Genomic DNA, 16,741 nt, shown 5'->3' with positions numbered 1-16,741 from the left:
GCAGGGCTGGGCATCCACTGAACTGTTCGCTGATCCCACTGTGCCAACCAGATCTCGCTCTTGGCTGTCCGCCACAGGGGAGCCTGGGACTCTAGATCAACTTCCTGAGCACAGTAACTTCTGCTTCCCTTATGTCTGCCGTATCTTCCACACAAAAGTCTCTTGTAGCCAAGCCTCACTCAGAACCATGGAGAGAGGAGACGTGAAATTCCAACTTAGAAAAATTGACGTGTTACAAATCATGACCATAATAAAACTGAGGCATTACTCTTTTGAATGTATCCCATCGAATCTAAATGGCATAGCAATTTAATGCCATAATCATCCACTTAAAAAGTACCTAAATAATTAACAGTTGGAATTTTAAGTTGTGCCAGTTTCTTTTGGAACTTGTACCTCCATTCCACTTGACCCATAGAATTCTGTCTTAATGTAATATGTTTATTCTTAATTTTGTTTCTTATTCTATCATATATCTCTACAATGAAAACTTATCTATACCTGGCAATTTTATTTTCAATGGATGTTATCTTTTTAGGAATAAAAGTTCTCAATTTGTATAGTCCAGTTATCAATCTTAACCCCAAAATTAGGACATTTGATGGTTTGTCCTTCTTTAAGATTGTCTTAACTCATCTTGAGTCTTTGCCTTTTCATATACATTTTAGAGTCAGCATCTTCATTAAACTGCTGAAAGTTTTATTGAGTTTGCTTTGAATCCGTAGATTAGTTGATCCACAGATCAAATGATATCTTTATAGCATTGAGTTTTACAATCCATGAAGGTTTTCTATTCTTCCATTTGTTTAAGACACCTTTAATTTCTTTCAATATGTTTTGTTGTGCTCAGTGTAAAGGACTTGCAGATCGGTTTAGATTTAGTCCCATAAATAAAAATTTAATTTTTTCCTGTGACCAGATTTTAAGTGTCAAAGTTTGTCTTTGGATGAGGTTTTGCTTACAGTTATTGGCCACCAACATGACTGAGCAAACATAAATGTATTCATCAATATATTCATCAATATGTACAATATGTTTACATTTGCTCAGTAATGCTGATAGCCAATAATTACAACTATAACCCTATCCAAAGAAAAACTTAAACATAAAATGAAACATTTAATGGAAGAGTACCTCTTAATGAAACGAATGGAGTGTGTTTTGGTTTTTTTTTTTTTTCAATTAGTTCGTGTATTCATGGATGAGTATTAGTTACTGCTAGGATGAGATAGGCTACCTCAGGTACTTTCAATATTTGATGCTAGTGTTGTAATTATAGAAACCTTGTTTACAGGAAAAAAAAATATGAGAATGGAAGGAATTTAATTGCAGCAGTGTCTCTCAATTCTTTTGATTCCTTTCTTCCCCAAATATTTTTGAAGGCATACCTTTTACCAGGCACTGTTTTGGAACTGAGGATATAGCAGTGAACAAAATCAGACAAGATCAGACAAAAATTCTTATCCCATAAAGTTTAAATTGTAGAGAGGGAGTCAGACAACAAATAAGATTTTTTTTAATGAAAACATATAATACAGCATGGTAAACAGTGATAAGCACAACAGAGAAAATAAAGCAGGGAAGAAGAAAGGTGGAGAGGAGTGAAATTATAGGTAAAGTGCCTGAGATATATGTTAAAAAGTACCCAGTGATCCAGTACCGAAAATTATTGTTGAAGTACTAAAATTTATTACAAGATTGTTTGAAAGCAAAAACGTAGAGCCATTGTCATTAGTAGCTATTACTCCATCATCATGTGAAATTATACCTGTCATTTTGTTTAGTGACCTAGAGTATGATACCCTCAAGGATAGTGCACCAAGATAAGATTCCTGATGGCTGAGATAAATACCTTTCGTGGCAAAGTGGAAAGAAGACAATTATGGAGGAGGATGAGGGAACCAAGAAAACCAGAATGACCGCAGGTACTTTCTCAGGACACATACATTTTGGAACTAAAGCTCTTGGAATGACCACCGGAGACTACAGAGCATTTGCAGAGTCCCTACATCTGCCCCAAGGCATGCTGAAGTCTACTGGTCTCTTATTGCTTTCCCTCCCCCTCCCTAGGACAAGGAGGCTGGAAGTCCTGGACATACTTGGGGATGCTTCCAGACCCTCCAGCATCTCGCCCTGACCGCTCCCAGTGTTTTCCAGACCAAGTTGCCAGCAGTGACAATGAGCTCTATCAGTTCTCCGTGCCCGTACCTGAGACAGAGGGGGACAAGACAGGCGAGAAGAGTCTATTATTCTACGTGGCTATTTCCAGACAGGAAGAGGGAAAAATGGTGAAAAGCTCTAATCTGGACAGCACCACCTCTAACACTGAGGACTCTGCCTTCCCGGCCGGGGGCCGACTTATCCTTGAGCATCTCAGGGGTCCCGTATGCTTCCCTTTTTGAGTTAAGTGTGCTTTCTGAAAAGTTTCAAGAAATTCTGAACTTCCTGCACCCTGAAGAGAACAACAATGAATAGCTACCAAGCTTGCATTTGGGTGTCATCGGTCTGTTCGAAGGGCTCTTAAGGTGCATAAAGCTGTTTGCGGCAGGGAGCAGCACAGCCCCAGCCACCCTCTCGGCATCAACGGCGCACCCATCGAGGCACCCCCGCAGCCGCTTGGTGTGCCATGAGCAGGCCGGCCGCGGCCTGAGATTCTGCACAGAGCAACGTGCCCTCTGCAAGCTCGGGGTCTTCAGACAGGGGACGGCGGATGAGCGATGCTTCAAAGCAGCTCGTGCCCTAAGAGCCCAGAGTTTCGTTGCCGGCTACCTCCGAAACAACTGGTCTTTCCTAAAAGCCCTCGTTAGCCGTGGGGTGCCGCAAAATCTTATCTGTGTGAACTCAGTTGGTGTCAAGCCTCTACCCTGGCTTTTCTCTTATGAATTCATATCGCAGAACAAGTAAACCACAATTCAAGAGTCCCAAATATTTGTATTTTTTAAGGCCTTAAATGCTCCCTTACGACCTGTAAAATCATACTTGTAAAATCAATGCTTATTAGAACAGTCTAGGGACTGAGTCTAGGGCTCAGTCGGTTTAGCCTCCCACTTCAACTCAGGCCATGCTCTCCTGGTTGGTGATTTCAAGCCCCGCGTCCGGCTCTGTGCTGACAGCTCTGTGCCCCTCCCCCGCTAGTGCTCTGTGTCTGTCTCTCAAAAAGGAATAAACGTTAAAAAATATAATAATAAGGGGCGCCTGGGTGGCGCAGTCGGTTGAGCGTCCGACCTCAGCCAGGTCACGATCTCGCGGTCCGTGAGTTCGAGCCCCGCGTCGGGCTCTGGGCTGATGGCTCGGAGCCTGGAGCCTGTTTCCGGTTCTGTGTCTCCCTCTCTCTCTGCCCCTCCCCCGTTCATGCTCTGTCTCTCTCTGTCCCAAAAATAAATAAACGTTGAAAAAAAAATATATAATAATAATAAAAAGAACAGTCCAATACCTGAGTAGAAGGAACAGTAATAGACCGGGAAGCAAGTTCAGAATTAATGTGTGTGTTAATTGGTCCTCCTCTTCCCGAGTCTTTTCATTTCTCTGAGCTAAGGGCTTCGTGGCAGGAGCTCGGTGTTTCTCGGGTCAGTGACAAGGCAGCATGCCGCTTAGCTGGATCAGAAACAAAACACCTACATTCTAGTAATTACTTGATGAATATAGTTAAATTTTTTCCATGTTTATTTATTTTGAGAGAGTGACAGAGAGCTTGAGTGGAGGAGGGACAGAGAGAGAGACACAGAACGCAAAGCAGGCTCCAGGCTCTAAGCTGTCAGCACAGAGCCCGACGCGGGGCTCGAACCCACCAACGGTGGGATCATAACCTGAGCCGAAGTCAGACGCTTAACCGGCTGAGCCACCCAGGCGCCCCACTTGGTGCATATAGTTACACCTGGGACATTAAATGATAGCCTGAGCTCTCACTGGAAATGGCGTTGCCTGAGGTGTATATTTATACAAATGTGCTGCTTCAGGTGTATCAACTTAATCAGGTTTGCAATGTCCGAGTCAGGAGCGCTGAGTTACCTATTGGAACCTTCATTTATGACAAAAATTTTCCTATACTCAAATAGAAAACTTGCAATTGGTTGTGTACCTGTTCCAAGTGGATGTTGCTTGAAATCTAGTGTAACTTTGTAATTCCTTCAGGTCGGGGAGAATCCTCATCAGGGAAGTGGCATGGCTAAAGTAACCGCAAAGATATTCGGTTACAAGTAACACAATTTCTTCCAAGAAGTTACTTGGCTGTGCTGATGGAAGTTAGCACAAGAAATACATTTCAAAGGGCTGCAAACAATGGGGTTTTCTGGCTGCAGGCTCTCCCTGTGGGATCTTTTATAGTAACACCTCGGTTTCCCAGAAGGGGTGAAGGAAGCAGCGCTCCGCATAGCTGACTTTTCTGGACAGCTGCTGCCAACTCTTAACTGTGCTGATTTTTTGTTCTACACTTCAAGATTTTAATTATACAGAGTATAGAGAATTCAACTTAATTGTCCTTGAGGTCACCCAGCAAGCGGTTCCCCCAACACCCACCCCTTGTCTCCCCGTGCTTCCTTCTGTCTCTCCCAACTCTTCCCTGGCCACTCTTCTGCCAAAGACCCCCAAGTGGTGTTCTCACTGGAATAACTCCAGATTTCATGGATGCTTCCTTTCGAATCCTCTTTTCTTCATACCTCTGAAAGTCTATCTATGCCTTTTTTGTTCCTTCTCATGTTTTGTTGAAATTCATCTTATTTCTCCTGGAGAAATTCCTTCATTAAGCATCTTCTCACATCTCTCTCCTTAGAGTGAATTTTAAAACACATAGTTGCTTTATTTTATTAATCATATAATATGACTCCCTTACTGAGAACTTAAAAGCCCAAGGTCTTTCCAACTGAATTGTTTTTAAGTCTTTAGTTAGGTTATCTTTTAAAAAAATTTTCTTCATTTTTAAAAAGCGTTTGGCATCATTGGGGAAAAAAATAAGCTTTAAGAATCTATAAACTTGGGGCGCCTGGGTGGCGCAGTCGGTTAAGCGTCCGACTTCAGCCAGGTCACGATCTCGCGGTCCGTGAGTTCGAGCCCCGCGTCGGGCTCTGGGCTGATGGTTCAGAGCCTGGAGCCTGTTTCCGATTCTGTGTCTCCCTCTCTCTCTGCCCCTCCCCCGTTCATGCTCTGTCGCTCTCTGTCCCAAAAATAAATAAACTTTGAAAAAAAAAAAAAAAGAATCTATAAACTTGGGGCACTTGCGTGGCTCAGTTGGTTAAGCATCCGACTTTGGCTCAGGTTGTGATCTCAAGATCCGTGATTTCGAGCCCGGCATCAAGCTCTGTGCTGACCTCTCAGAGCCTGGAGCCTGGTTGGGATTCTGTGTCTTCCTCTCTCTGCACACCCCCCCCCCCCCGCCAAAATAAATAAGCATGAAAAATTAAAAAAAAAAAAAAAGAATCTATAAACTCACCTTCAATTTATGCTCCAATTTACTCCTTCGCTTGAACTATCTTCCCACTCTGGCCAATGGCAAGTATTGGTATATCCATCAAAAACTAATTTTTTATATAGGAACATCATCATCTCATGGACTTGTAGGCTTCTGTTGCCCAAAACCCATACTGCTGCATTTTATCCATAAAGGATTCTTGATGGTTTTAATTTCTTACATACCTACTTTTCAGTGATTGTTCCTTACATTTTCTTGTACTCTTGTCTCGTTCGGAAGCTTGATAAGTTGAATTTTACCAATATGTAATATTTAAGTTTAGAGATTTGAAAATTTTACCTCACACTAGAATTCTGATGTGCAGAGAAAGGGTCCACTGGGATGACCATGCGTCCTGATCTGGTTGAAACAGCCCCTGTTTACATAGGTTGTCCTGGCATCCTATCTGGCTTAGGCTTTGTCCTAGATTTTTTTGCTTTTCAAGTGAAATATTGTCAGTAGCAACTGTATTAGGATAACCTGGGATGGGTGAACTGATAGCACCTCAAGCGTCTGCCATTAAGTCTCCTCAAGATGTGTGAGATACAAGAGCAATGAGTCGAATTCTTTTCATATATGGTTAAGTGTGTAAGAAAACCACCACCACCGCCGCCCCCGTCTTCTCCCCAAATCTTTACAGATACCGTGTAACTAGGACCTTTCTTCCAAGGACAGCGTGCAGATCCATCAATGATTAAAAAGATAGGTGCTCGGGCAGGAGTAGCAGATACGGCTAATTCCTTTCAGTGCCGGTGGAGGTGAGAAAGGACTGGAGGCTGCCGGCAGCTCAGTGCGCCAGCCCATAGCTGCTACAGAGGGTCGGCACAGGGCACCCAGAAGTTGAGGTGATGGGCTGTCTCCAGCAGTGGAAGAAACAATTCCCAAGGAGCCAAAATACCAACACGTTATCAGTTCCTCAGATGCTGTCAGCGGAAAACCAATTAATTTACTTTCGAATAGCATTTTATTTTTTTTAGAATTGAAGTAAGGTTTTTAAATATTCATTCCGTCCAAGCTAACATGTAGGGTGTTGCTTTCAATGGTATGGTAATTCAGTTAAGTAAATATTAAGGATAAAATTATTCGTTTTGTGATAATCATACAAATGGTGGAGCACAATATTGTGGGCTTTTTAAAGCGTAGTATTCATATTAAATTAAGAAATTTGTGAAGCAGAAACATATTTGGAATTCAGGCTCACAGGTAATTTGTAATTGCCTCCCAATGACGCTACAGTGATATACCAATGAAAAGAGAAACTCTAGTTTTCAAATTTTCTATGTATACAGAGATGTACATAGAATATATAAGATATATATTATATTTGTATACATACACACCTTAGGGTAGATAAGCTAGAATATTTTTTCACCATTTGGATATTATGAATCATGCTGTTATAAATATTTGTGTACACACTTTTGTGTGGACATATATTTTCATTTCTCTTGGGTATGTACCTAGGAGTAGAGTTACTGGGTCATATGGTAACTCTGCTTAAACATTTTAGGAACTGATTGTTTTGCAAAGTGACGGCACCATTTTGCATCTGACCAGCAGTGTATGAGGGTTCAGATTTCTCTACACCATCACCAACATTTGTTATTATCTGATGTTTTTATTCTAGCCATCTCTGTGGGTATAACATAGTATCTCCTTGTGATTTTGATTTGCATTTACCTGAAAACATTTTGCTAATGAGGTTGATGTTGAAAACAAACAAAAAAACCTTCAGAATGACAGAATACATTTTCTGCCTTTGGTTCTCTTTACCCTTCAGAGTTAGGAACATTTCATCCTTTAAAGAAGTACTTTGTAAATCAATCTAATTTTCCTATATTAGTTGTGAGCATTTTTATAAATGGCTCTTCTACATTTTAGTTGCACTTCATTCAAGATCAGTCGGAAATTTTAAATTGAATCATTCAACAAATGAAGCACCACAAAAGTCATCCTTTGAAGCTTTTAGTAAATGGCAGTAATTGAGAGCTTATAAAAAGGAGAACATTGAAATTTATGCTCACGAAAGGAAGAGAACTGGGCAAATTAAATAATGAGAGCTCAAATGTTATGCAAGATTTAATTTTTCAATTTTAGAATTTCCTCTTGAAATATCTAGACTTGAGAAAAGACTCTTTTGACAGAGCTCCTATTTTTAATTGAGGAAATTTATATTCTGCACTAGAATGAAAAGAAGCTGATTTGTGAGAGGGCCTAAAAATTGTGCAGCATTTATATGTGATTTTAAAAAATCATAAATAGATACAATTTATATTATTTTCTTATAAGATGTTTGGCAAAGATACACTAAATGGAGGTAAAATAACAGTACCTGGGAAAGTACTAATAACATTACACATATCCACTCTTTGGCACCTTATATGGAGACTATTTCCATAGTTAAAAATACTATGATTTACAGAATCGATTAAGGTATCAACAATTTCAACTTTACTAACAATAAAAAAAATTCTGAATAAGACTGTGTATAAATTTATAAAAAATAATAAAACCAGATTGAAAAAATATATATTGTATGTATATCCTGGTGATCTGGTCTATTGGAGACAGAGATGGCTAAGGAGCAGATTCACAGCAGTTCCTGAATTTATACCAAAAATAATGATTCTGTGAATATTACATTTTAATGTTCAAATGATCAATATAAAAAAGTTTTCTTTTTATTTTGCTTTAAAGTATACACATATATGCTCTTTATTTTTATAAAAAAAAGTTTATTTTGTATATAATTTTTCAATTGAATCATTTTATTCACAAATGTATATATTTGTAATTTTATTTTTAACACCTTCTTTAAATTTGAAAAGTGCCTTATAAATCATATCTTCATTCAACTTTTAATCAGGGTAATTTTCCTTCTAATTTCCCACCCATTGGTCAGCAAGATGAGGGAGCGGATGTTTGATTAAATATCTAATCTGATAAAAACGTAGTCCAATCTGACCATTTAAATGGTCCCTAGTCACTGCCTACACTTTCTGGGAAAATCTTTCCAGTGTCTCAGACGGACTCCTCCTTCACTGTTTCTCTCCCTAACATGGTGTCCAGGCAACTTATATGACCTGGTAGGAAAGGATGGGCTTCAGGCTCCTCTAGTCTCTGTGGGGATTATCTTGGAGTAATGGTAATTACAGTGGCCCTTGCCACCTGGTTGTTGTGTACCCCCACAGGACCCCAAAGTTCACGTCTACACAGTGATCTGGTGAAGATTTGATTGACCCAGACTTACCTCAGCTTCTTCAATGGGGGAAAAAGGATACAGCAAGTCAGAAATTGACAAGAGTGACTACAGCTAGAGTAGGTCAAGGCTTCACTAGAACTTCTAAGCTAAGTCATCCATCTTGAAATCACAGGTTACTGAAATGTCTGTCTGAAGATACGATATAATATTTTCATACTGTGTACCTACACACACAAGCACTTGCCGAGAGTTCAGAGTTCCTATATGACTGTGTACCTGTTAATGTTATAGTGCCATAATATAACCAAAGCTGGAGGTAAAGTAATTAAAATTTTTAATAGACTACCAAAAAAGGGGGGAGAAGAAGATTAGTCATGGACATTAGGATTAGAAAAGAAAGACGGAAACTGTCATCAAAACAGAAATTAGAACGAATGTCACCAAGAACAGTGATTCTATACAGACGGTGAGACAAGCACCATGCTACCACAGAAGAGATGAAACCTTTGCAAAAAGCAGATGTCCATTTGTCAAAGATGGCTTGAGGACAAAAGGCATGGGCATAGATTATGCGACTTCTCAAAGGTCTTTCTAATGATGCGATAAATATTCTTAAGAAAAAAATTGGATTCTGGCAACAAGACGAGAGGTATATCTTTTGATATATAGGGGGAAAGGGCATATCCGTATGCCTAAGGACAAACACATTATTTAAAATCTAATGTTATTTAATGTTACTTCATTTTTCACGAAAGTCAATAACAACTTTGATTTTCCAATCCTTAAGATCCCAAGCTCTTTATGTGTTTCTTAAAATTTCCCTATTTTTTGACCATTGATCTTGTTTTTAGCAGTCTTTTATATTGAACACATATTTTTCCATTTGTGGTAGACAGATTTTTTTTGTTAATATTATTTTTATGTGTTCTACTTTAAACACCTAGTGTTCTGTGTGTTTTCATTTACACATTTATTCACATCGGGCTGTGTTGTATTTGCAGTTGATTTCATAGGTGGACTTGATGCACGCTCCTACTACCAGGATCATGTTGAGTTAAAGCCTGTTAACCTGTAAGTAAAGGTGTGATGAGATGGAAAATATTAATCGTTCTAACTTGGTCAAAACTAACCAAATCTGAAATAATTTGGACCTGCTACTACTAATCATTGGTTTAATTTTCCACTCATATTTAAAACACACCTTTTACATGTAACCCAACATCATCATTGTTGTTATTCATCCCAAAAAGAATTTGAAATAGGTAATGTGGTTTATGTTTCCAAAATGGGATTTTTATTCAGCTTTTCTTATCAGGGGGTTGATAGCTAAATTGGAAATAAAAAGGATAATGTAGTCTACAGAAGAGAAACTAGATATGTATTTGGGGGCCACATAACAGAGAAAAGGGGAGAAAGATTGGGTTAGGATCCAGGCTCTGTGTGTGTGCTCTCAGGGGCCTTCCTTGACACCTCTAAGACTTGGTTCTCCCACCTGTGATATGGTTTCAGAGGCAGAGGAGGGAAGATGGATTCAATGGGATAAGGTAGGTATAGTGTATGTATAGCTTGTACCTAGTACTTAAGTGTGCCTAGTACTCAAATGTGCCTAGTACTCAAAATGGGGTAAGGTATGTATAGTATATGTAAAGTTACCTATGATTGTGCCTAGTACTCAAATATTTGACTAACTCTCCCTAAAGGACATGGAAGGAAGTCAACAAGTACAACAAAAAGCACCTTAAACGGGACAGGTTTCAGTTGAGTATAAGGAAGGTATCATGGTCACCTGACTGATAAAATACTAGAAAGCAAGAAAATAGATACAGTGACTCCATTCCTAGAAAACTCTAAGTAGCAAGTAGACAGCTGTATAAAATAATAGCTATCATGTACCAAGCACTTGGCATTGTCTCACTTTATCCTCATGGAAATACTGTAAGGTACTCATGAATAGTCCCACTTCATAAAAAGGGAAACAGAGGTACACAGAGGTTAGACAAATTCTCCCAAATCCCACTAGTAGTAAGGGGTGGAGCTGGGATCATTTCTGAATGATAAGCAATCACCATGCCTGATATTGTGGACTTGGTCAGATGACCTTCTATTCTTTCAGCCCAATGTTCTTCAGTTCCATGGTGATAAAGGAAATTATGTACAACAGCCACTGGAGACCAAAGCCGAAGATATGATAAGAAACACACATGAACGCCTTCCTCTGCTTTGCCACAGTGGTTTCATATCTGCAATCCCCCACCCCCAGTCCTGCGAAGCCTGCACCGGCCCCTCCACCTCTCCAGGTTGAATTAATTTTATTCTGGCAGAATGATCTAAAGGAAACATAGCTCACAAGCCACACAAATCAGCACTGTGCTTGTCACATGATGGATGTTTAAATAAATGTTGGTTTCTTAAAGCAAATCCAATTTGGAAAATCATTCACCCTATATAACACTCTGGGACGAAGCAGTCACCACCTCATTACTCATGCTACTGAACGCCGGTAAATGATGTGCTCCAAAAGTTGATATTTGTAGATCTGGGGAACTTGGCAGGGATTGTGACAATAATAGAGATGATCACTGCATTGGAAGTGAGAGGAGAATGGAAACAATGCCTAGCAGGGGCTAGGAGAGTGTAATATACATTTGATACGTAATAAAGAAGGTGATGAATGATTTATTTCATCTCCACTATGAAAAAAATAACTCAGCAGAGAAATTGCACTATGAAAAATGTTGGTCAGATGTAAGAAAGATCTTTCTATTAAGGAAGGTTATTACAATTACAATTGATTGATGTTGGTAATGGAATCTCCTTTCTTGAATGGCATGTGCATCCATGTACTTCACAGTGTTCTCTGGCCTGGCCCAAAGGCAAGTGACTGCCATCTATGCTCCCTGAAGTCTCTCCCGTTTCTGTGAATCAAGAGCACATAAAATGTACCTGTGAGATGACCTGAAAAGCTTTGATCAACTCTGCTGCCTCCTCAAAGGGTTTTCTCAACTACCCTGTTCACTGATGAACTCTCACACCTTTTTAGCTGCATGTAGCATAAACTACAGGCTACAGAAAGCAATGGAACAAGTTTCTGCTTTGACAGATTATGCATATTACTGTTAGATGAATATGGGAAGCCTTTCAACCATGAAGGGAGCAAGAATCTGAAAGATCAAACTACACCTGAATTAAAATCACTGTGCATGAACAATTTAAGAGGTCAGTATGTGTGCTCCCCACTGTATGTAAATATTGCAGTTTATCCAGTTAGCATTAGTCCGCCTGCTTGATTTCTTTTAACAAGACCATTATGTTGGACTTTGTTGTGGCCGGCTCGGTGATGCCATATCACCACCCAGCAACAGGTTGGAGAAAAAGCCAGTCTTCCGTATAAGTTGTCAGAGAAGGGAGAGAATGCTGGTTTTTAACTTTTGTTAAGGCTCTTTAGTCTCCATGGAGTACTAAGCCAGGTGTTATGAGGAAGCCACTTCATTAGGGGACTTCATTAAGGGAATCAGGAGATTCCTGAGCATATTCACAGGTACAGGGATGTAGAAGGGTGGCTTTCAACTCTAGAAGGGTAGTTACAAGCAGACAGCCCATTCACAGGTAACACTGTCTGTTTGTACAGGAAGCCTTCATTCTCGTGTTTGATTATGTCATTGCTCATCATCATAAAATGTACCTTTCCTGTGCCCACAGTCAAATTGTGTGTGAATGTGTGTGTTGGGGATAATGTGATAGGGGAAGTTATTTTACATATGGAGTCAGTCTTCCGTGCTTTGTCTCCTTTCAAAAGAATGATACCAAGCTATCAAGAGGGCCTGATTAAGTAAATTAGTTTTATTTACAACTATTTACTTACTTATAATATGTGTCCACAGTCCCTGTGGTAGACACCAGAAATGGAAAGACTAGCAACACTTGAGCCTTGACCTCCGGCAGCCGATGATCTAGGAGAGGAGACCTACATAGAAATAAGGAGATGCAAAACAGTGTCCCCAAATTAACTTTTTTGCAGAAGCAAGAATGCTTACTTCTCACTTGCAGGGAGATCAACCAAGAGATAATACCCGAGCTGACTTAGTAAAGGAAATGAGGAGTTAACCAAAAGCAGAAGAAGAGAATGACTGTTCCGTGTGTGGAGGCTAATTTGCTTGGCCATTCTACAGCGGAGGAAGCTGAAATTCAAGACTGCCCAATCTTCTGTTTGCCATAGCTGTCACCTAAACTGAGCAAGCCTATGAGGAAGCAGATGTTTAAGTAGAGCAGGAATCTTGATAACTCCTGGTGGGGATGCCCCCAGATCCTCCACAGCCACTGCTCCGCCATCGAAACAGTATCACTCTTTACTCCCAAAGCTACAGAGATGCCAGCCATAAAAAAGAATGAGCTCCTGCCATTTGCAACAACGTGGATGGACCTAGAGGGTATAATGCTAAGTGAAATAAGTCAAACAAAGGAAGACAAATACCATATGATGTCACTCATATGTGTAATTTAAGAAACAAATGAACAAAGAAAAAAAGACACACAAAAAAAAAACCCTGCTCAAATACAGAGAACAAACTGATGGCTACCAGAGGGGAGGTTGGTGGACGGATGGGTGACATAGGTGAAGGGGAATAAGAGCACACTTATGATGAGCACTGAGAAATGTATGGAATTGTTGAATCACCACATTGTGTACCAGAAGCTAATATAACACTGTATGTTCATTATACTGGAATTTTTTTTAAAAGCTATATAGATGAATGAAATTCTCACTGTCTGTTCCTACTGTCCAGTGAAACCACAGCCAAGGGAAGGAGCTTGATGAATCAGTGGGGAAGACCCTATTGATCTTGCCTCTAGCCTGGCAAGATGTGTAGAATAAGTAGGAGCTCCCTGGCATATTCCCCCCTTCCCCCCGTCCCCGCCAGGGAGCAGGACAGGGTCTGCCAACCTTGCGCCAGTGAAATACCACTAAAAAATCAAATATTTAAAAATTTTAAAGCTATAGAGATGCTTTCAGTGGTTGTTGTCTGGATCTGCCTTGGGAATATGTGACACACAGGACAGGGGTAGCCCGTGTGGGGGTCCGTGATCTTGCCACAGCCATCAGTGAGGGAGCTATAGCTCTCAACCTAAGTACAGCCTAGGTCTCTGCCAGGACCTCCTCCATCACGGCCACCACCTTTAACAAGGAGAAAAAAGCTCTTGTCATTGGAGCAGAGAGCCATGTGGTCAGTGGTGGCTTTGAAGGGGACACCTACAGAGTGGCCTACATCGGGGCTGCAGCTAACGCCAAGGGGATAGGGCTAATAAAAGCAGATTTACCTCTCAGGAAGAAAAATCGCTTGGCAAAAACCCATGCAGCTATGAAAGAGATATGGAATTTCGGGGAACATCCTAGTGAGCAACTAAATTAAAGTGTGTTGAAATCAAAATGGTTAGCGACTGGGTAGTGGGAAAATTAAGTTCTATGTAGCAGTAATTCTTCAGATAGAAATAATTAGACCAAGGCAGTTTGTCAAAGAAAGACAGCAGTGGAATTTCAGAACTGAGTTCCACCACAGAGATAGAGATCTGATGACATTAGAAATTCCCATGAGGAAGACGCCCCGAGACTGCCATTAAGAAAGACTTGATGAAAAAGCTTCTTCCCCCGCATTCAGCCAGTCTTTCCCTAAGGTTTCCAAATAAGAACTTGACTTTTCTCTGGTATCTTGACTTGCCTGATTGCCTTGGCTGGAGGCTAATTTTTCTTCACAAAAAATGTCACATGCTACGTGGCCACTGCTGATGGAGTGTCGACTGTTGCCACTCAGTATGAGAAGACAGACAAGCTAATTCCCATTTCAGGCGGGCTCTGCGGTCAGCGCCCACCTGTACCTTCACTGCCTGGTCTCTGCCTCTAATGGCCCAGGCCCAGAGGAAAACGACCTCTGATGACCGGCTGCCGGATAGATGGGGGTGGCCCTCCACTGCTCTTCCCTAAGAAGAGCTGCTTCTATCAGCATCCCGGTAAGTTGGAGCCAGACCATTCTGCATTTGCAACCCCTAGATTAAGAACCATCTAAGAAGACAAAACACGTGTGTGTGTGTGTGTGTGTGTGTGTGTGTGGCAGGCAGGGAGGTAAGAATGATTTGCTTTCAAACCTTGGTTTAAAAACCAGTAGCCACCAGCGATGTATTAGTAAACTGAAGCTGGAGGAACCCAGAGTCTACAACCTGCATTTACCCCATCACGCCTCTATTTCTTGGCCAAGTACCTAAAGACTAATAAAATGGTAACTCTCTGTCTTTATCTCATTTTCCTTTGTCCTTGACTGGCCCTCACATGTCCATATTTCTCTCTCTATGCTGGCTGTCCCCTGTGGCATGCAGAACCATGTGTCTGGAATCTGCTCAGACTGGGGGCTGCTCACTTCTCCCATGACTGATTGTGAAGTCCTGGTGCCTGAGGGCTTCCCTCAGTCCCTGGAAGTGGTGGGCACTTACGCGGGCGTCAACTCTCCAGGGCAGGGTCAAGAGCGTAGAGCACAACAAATGTCAGGCACTCAGCGCCTTCTTAGTTGTCCGAGAGGAGAGCCGGGCTTCCCCACATGCCTGCGTCACTTAGCACCAAGGGGCAGTGTTTAGGGGCTTGCTGCTTTTTCTCTCCTTGGGGTGCCTTTCCTTTGTCACTCGCATTAACAACTTTTTGATCCATCATAGGAAACGACTATTTCATTTTAGTGGCTAATGTGTAGCCAACTTGACCATGGAGCAGTGAAATGGCTGTGCTTCTAGGGTTCAGACTCATCACTATGCTAGTCGGTTCATGCACCGACTGGCTAGGAAGGAACGATGCCACCAACAGTGCAGCCAGGCAACGCAAAAGACGGTCTGCCATGACCGTGACTGATGGTCAGCCATCTCCCCTGTGTCTCACAGGGATCGCCAAGACCTTCTCATTTGACCTGTGACCTCACTCACTGCCCCCAGAACCTTGTGGAACCTGGTTGTCCACTGCCTTGTGAAGCACATGAAGGCTTTTCCAAAATGAAAAAACTCACATCGGAATGGTACCCTCCAGGGAAACTGTCAATTCCTGTCATTGCCAGAACTCTCAGGAATCTTCTCAGTACTTGCCATGGATATTAACAGCAAGGAAATAGATTTACCCATGGAGACATGGAGCACACCCCCAAATTAATCAACATAAGTAAAAATAACTTCATTTTGCCTGTTTCCAAAAGAAAATATCCTCTGATACTAAAATTAAATGCAACGTGGGGTGCCTGGGTGACTCAGTCGGATAAGCGTCTGACTTCGCCTCATGTCATGATCTCACAGTTTGTGAGTTCAAGCCCCGTGTTGGGCTCTGTGCTGACAGCTTAGAGCCTGGAGCCTGCTTCGGATTCTGTGCTTCCCTGTCTCTCTCTGCCCCTCCCCTGCTCATGCTCTGTCTCTCTCTCCTTCAAAAGCAAATAAACATTAAAAAATTTAAAATTAAATGCAATGCAATGAACATACACCAAATTTCATGTTAAAAACATACTTTGTTTTCCTTTATATTCATATCAAGAAACACTTATAATCCCATGTAATGACAAGTTCTGGAAAGAAACAAGATACAAGAAAGAAAGTAGAATACACAGATGAGAACACAGGCATATCACGCACACACACCCACACACACACACACATCTCAGAAGTGATACAGAGAGACAGAAAACCAATAGAAAAAGATACAATGACAAGCCTCTCAGAAGACACACTTTGAAATAACATCACTACCTTGTTACTTGATTTCATTCTGCCTGGAAGGTAGGTACCCTCAGATAACTACTAACATCTGAAGAAAAAAATAAAGATATGATCTTAAGGTTCCCAAAACTCAAACTGTTCTACTCAAATTCATTGATCAATCATAGCATCATTAAAAGAGTGACAACTCGACATTATGTGTCTCCAGATATGACACAATCAGAAGACGTAGCACCACGTATGAAGTATCTTGCCACAAGGTCAAGCTTGATCTTGGACCGAAAGTGTAGAAAATTCAAGAATAACAGAATTAGATTGGTCTCACCACTAAAGATAAATGTGATGGGTATACCCAGAAGTTCCCC

Source organism: Lynx canadensis, chromosome F2 (genome assembly GCF_007474595.2).
Source record: "Lynx canadensis isolate LIC74 chromosome F2, mLynCan4.pri.v2, whole genome shotgun sequence".
NCBI lineage: Eukaryota > Metazoa > Chordata > Mammalia > Carnivora > Felidae > Lynx > Lynx canadensis.
This window is presented reverse-complemented; position numbering follows the sequence as displayed.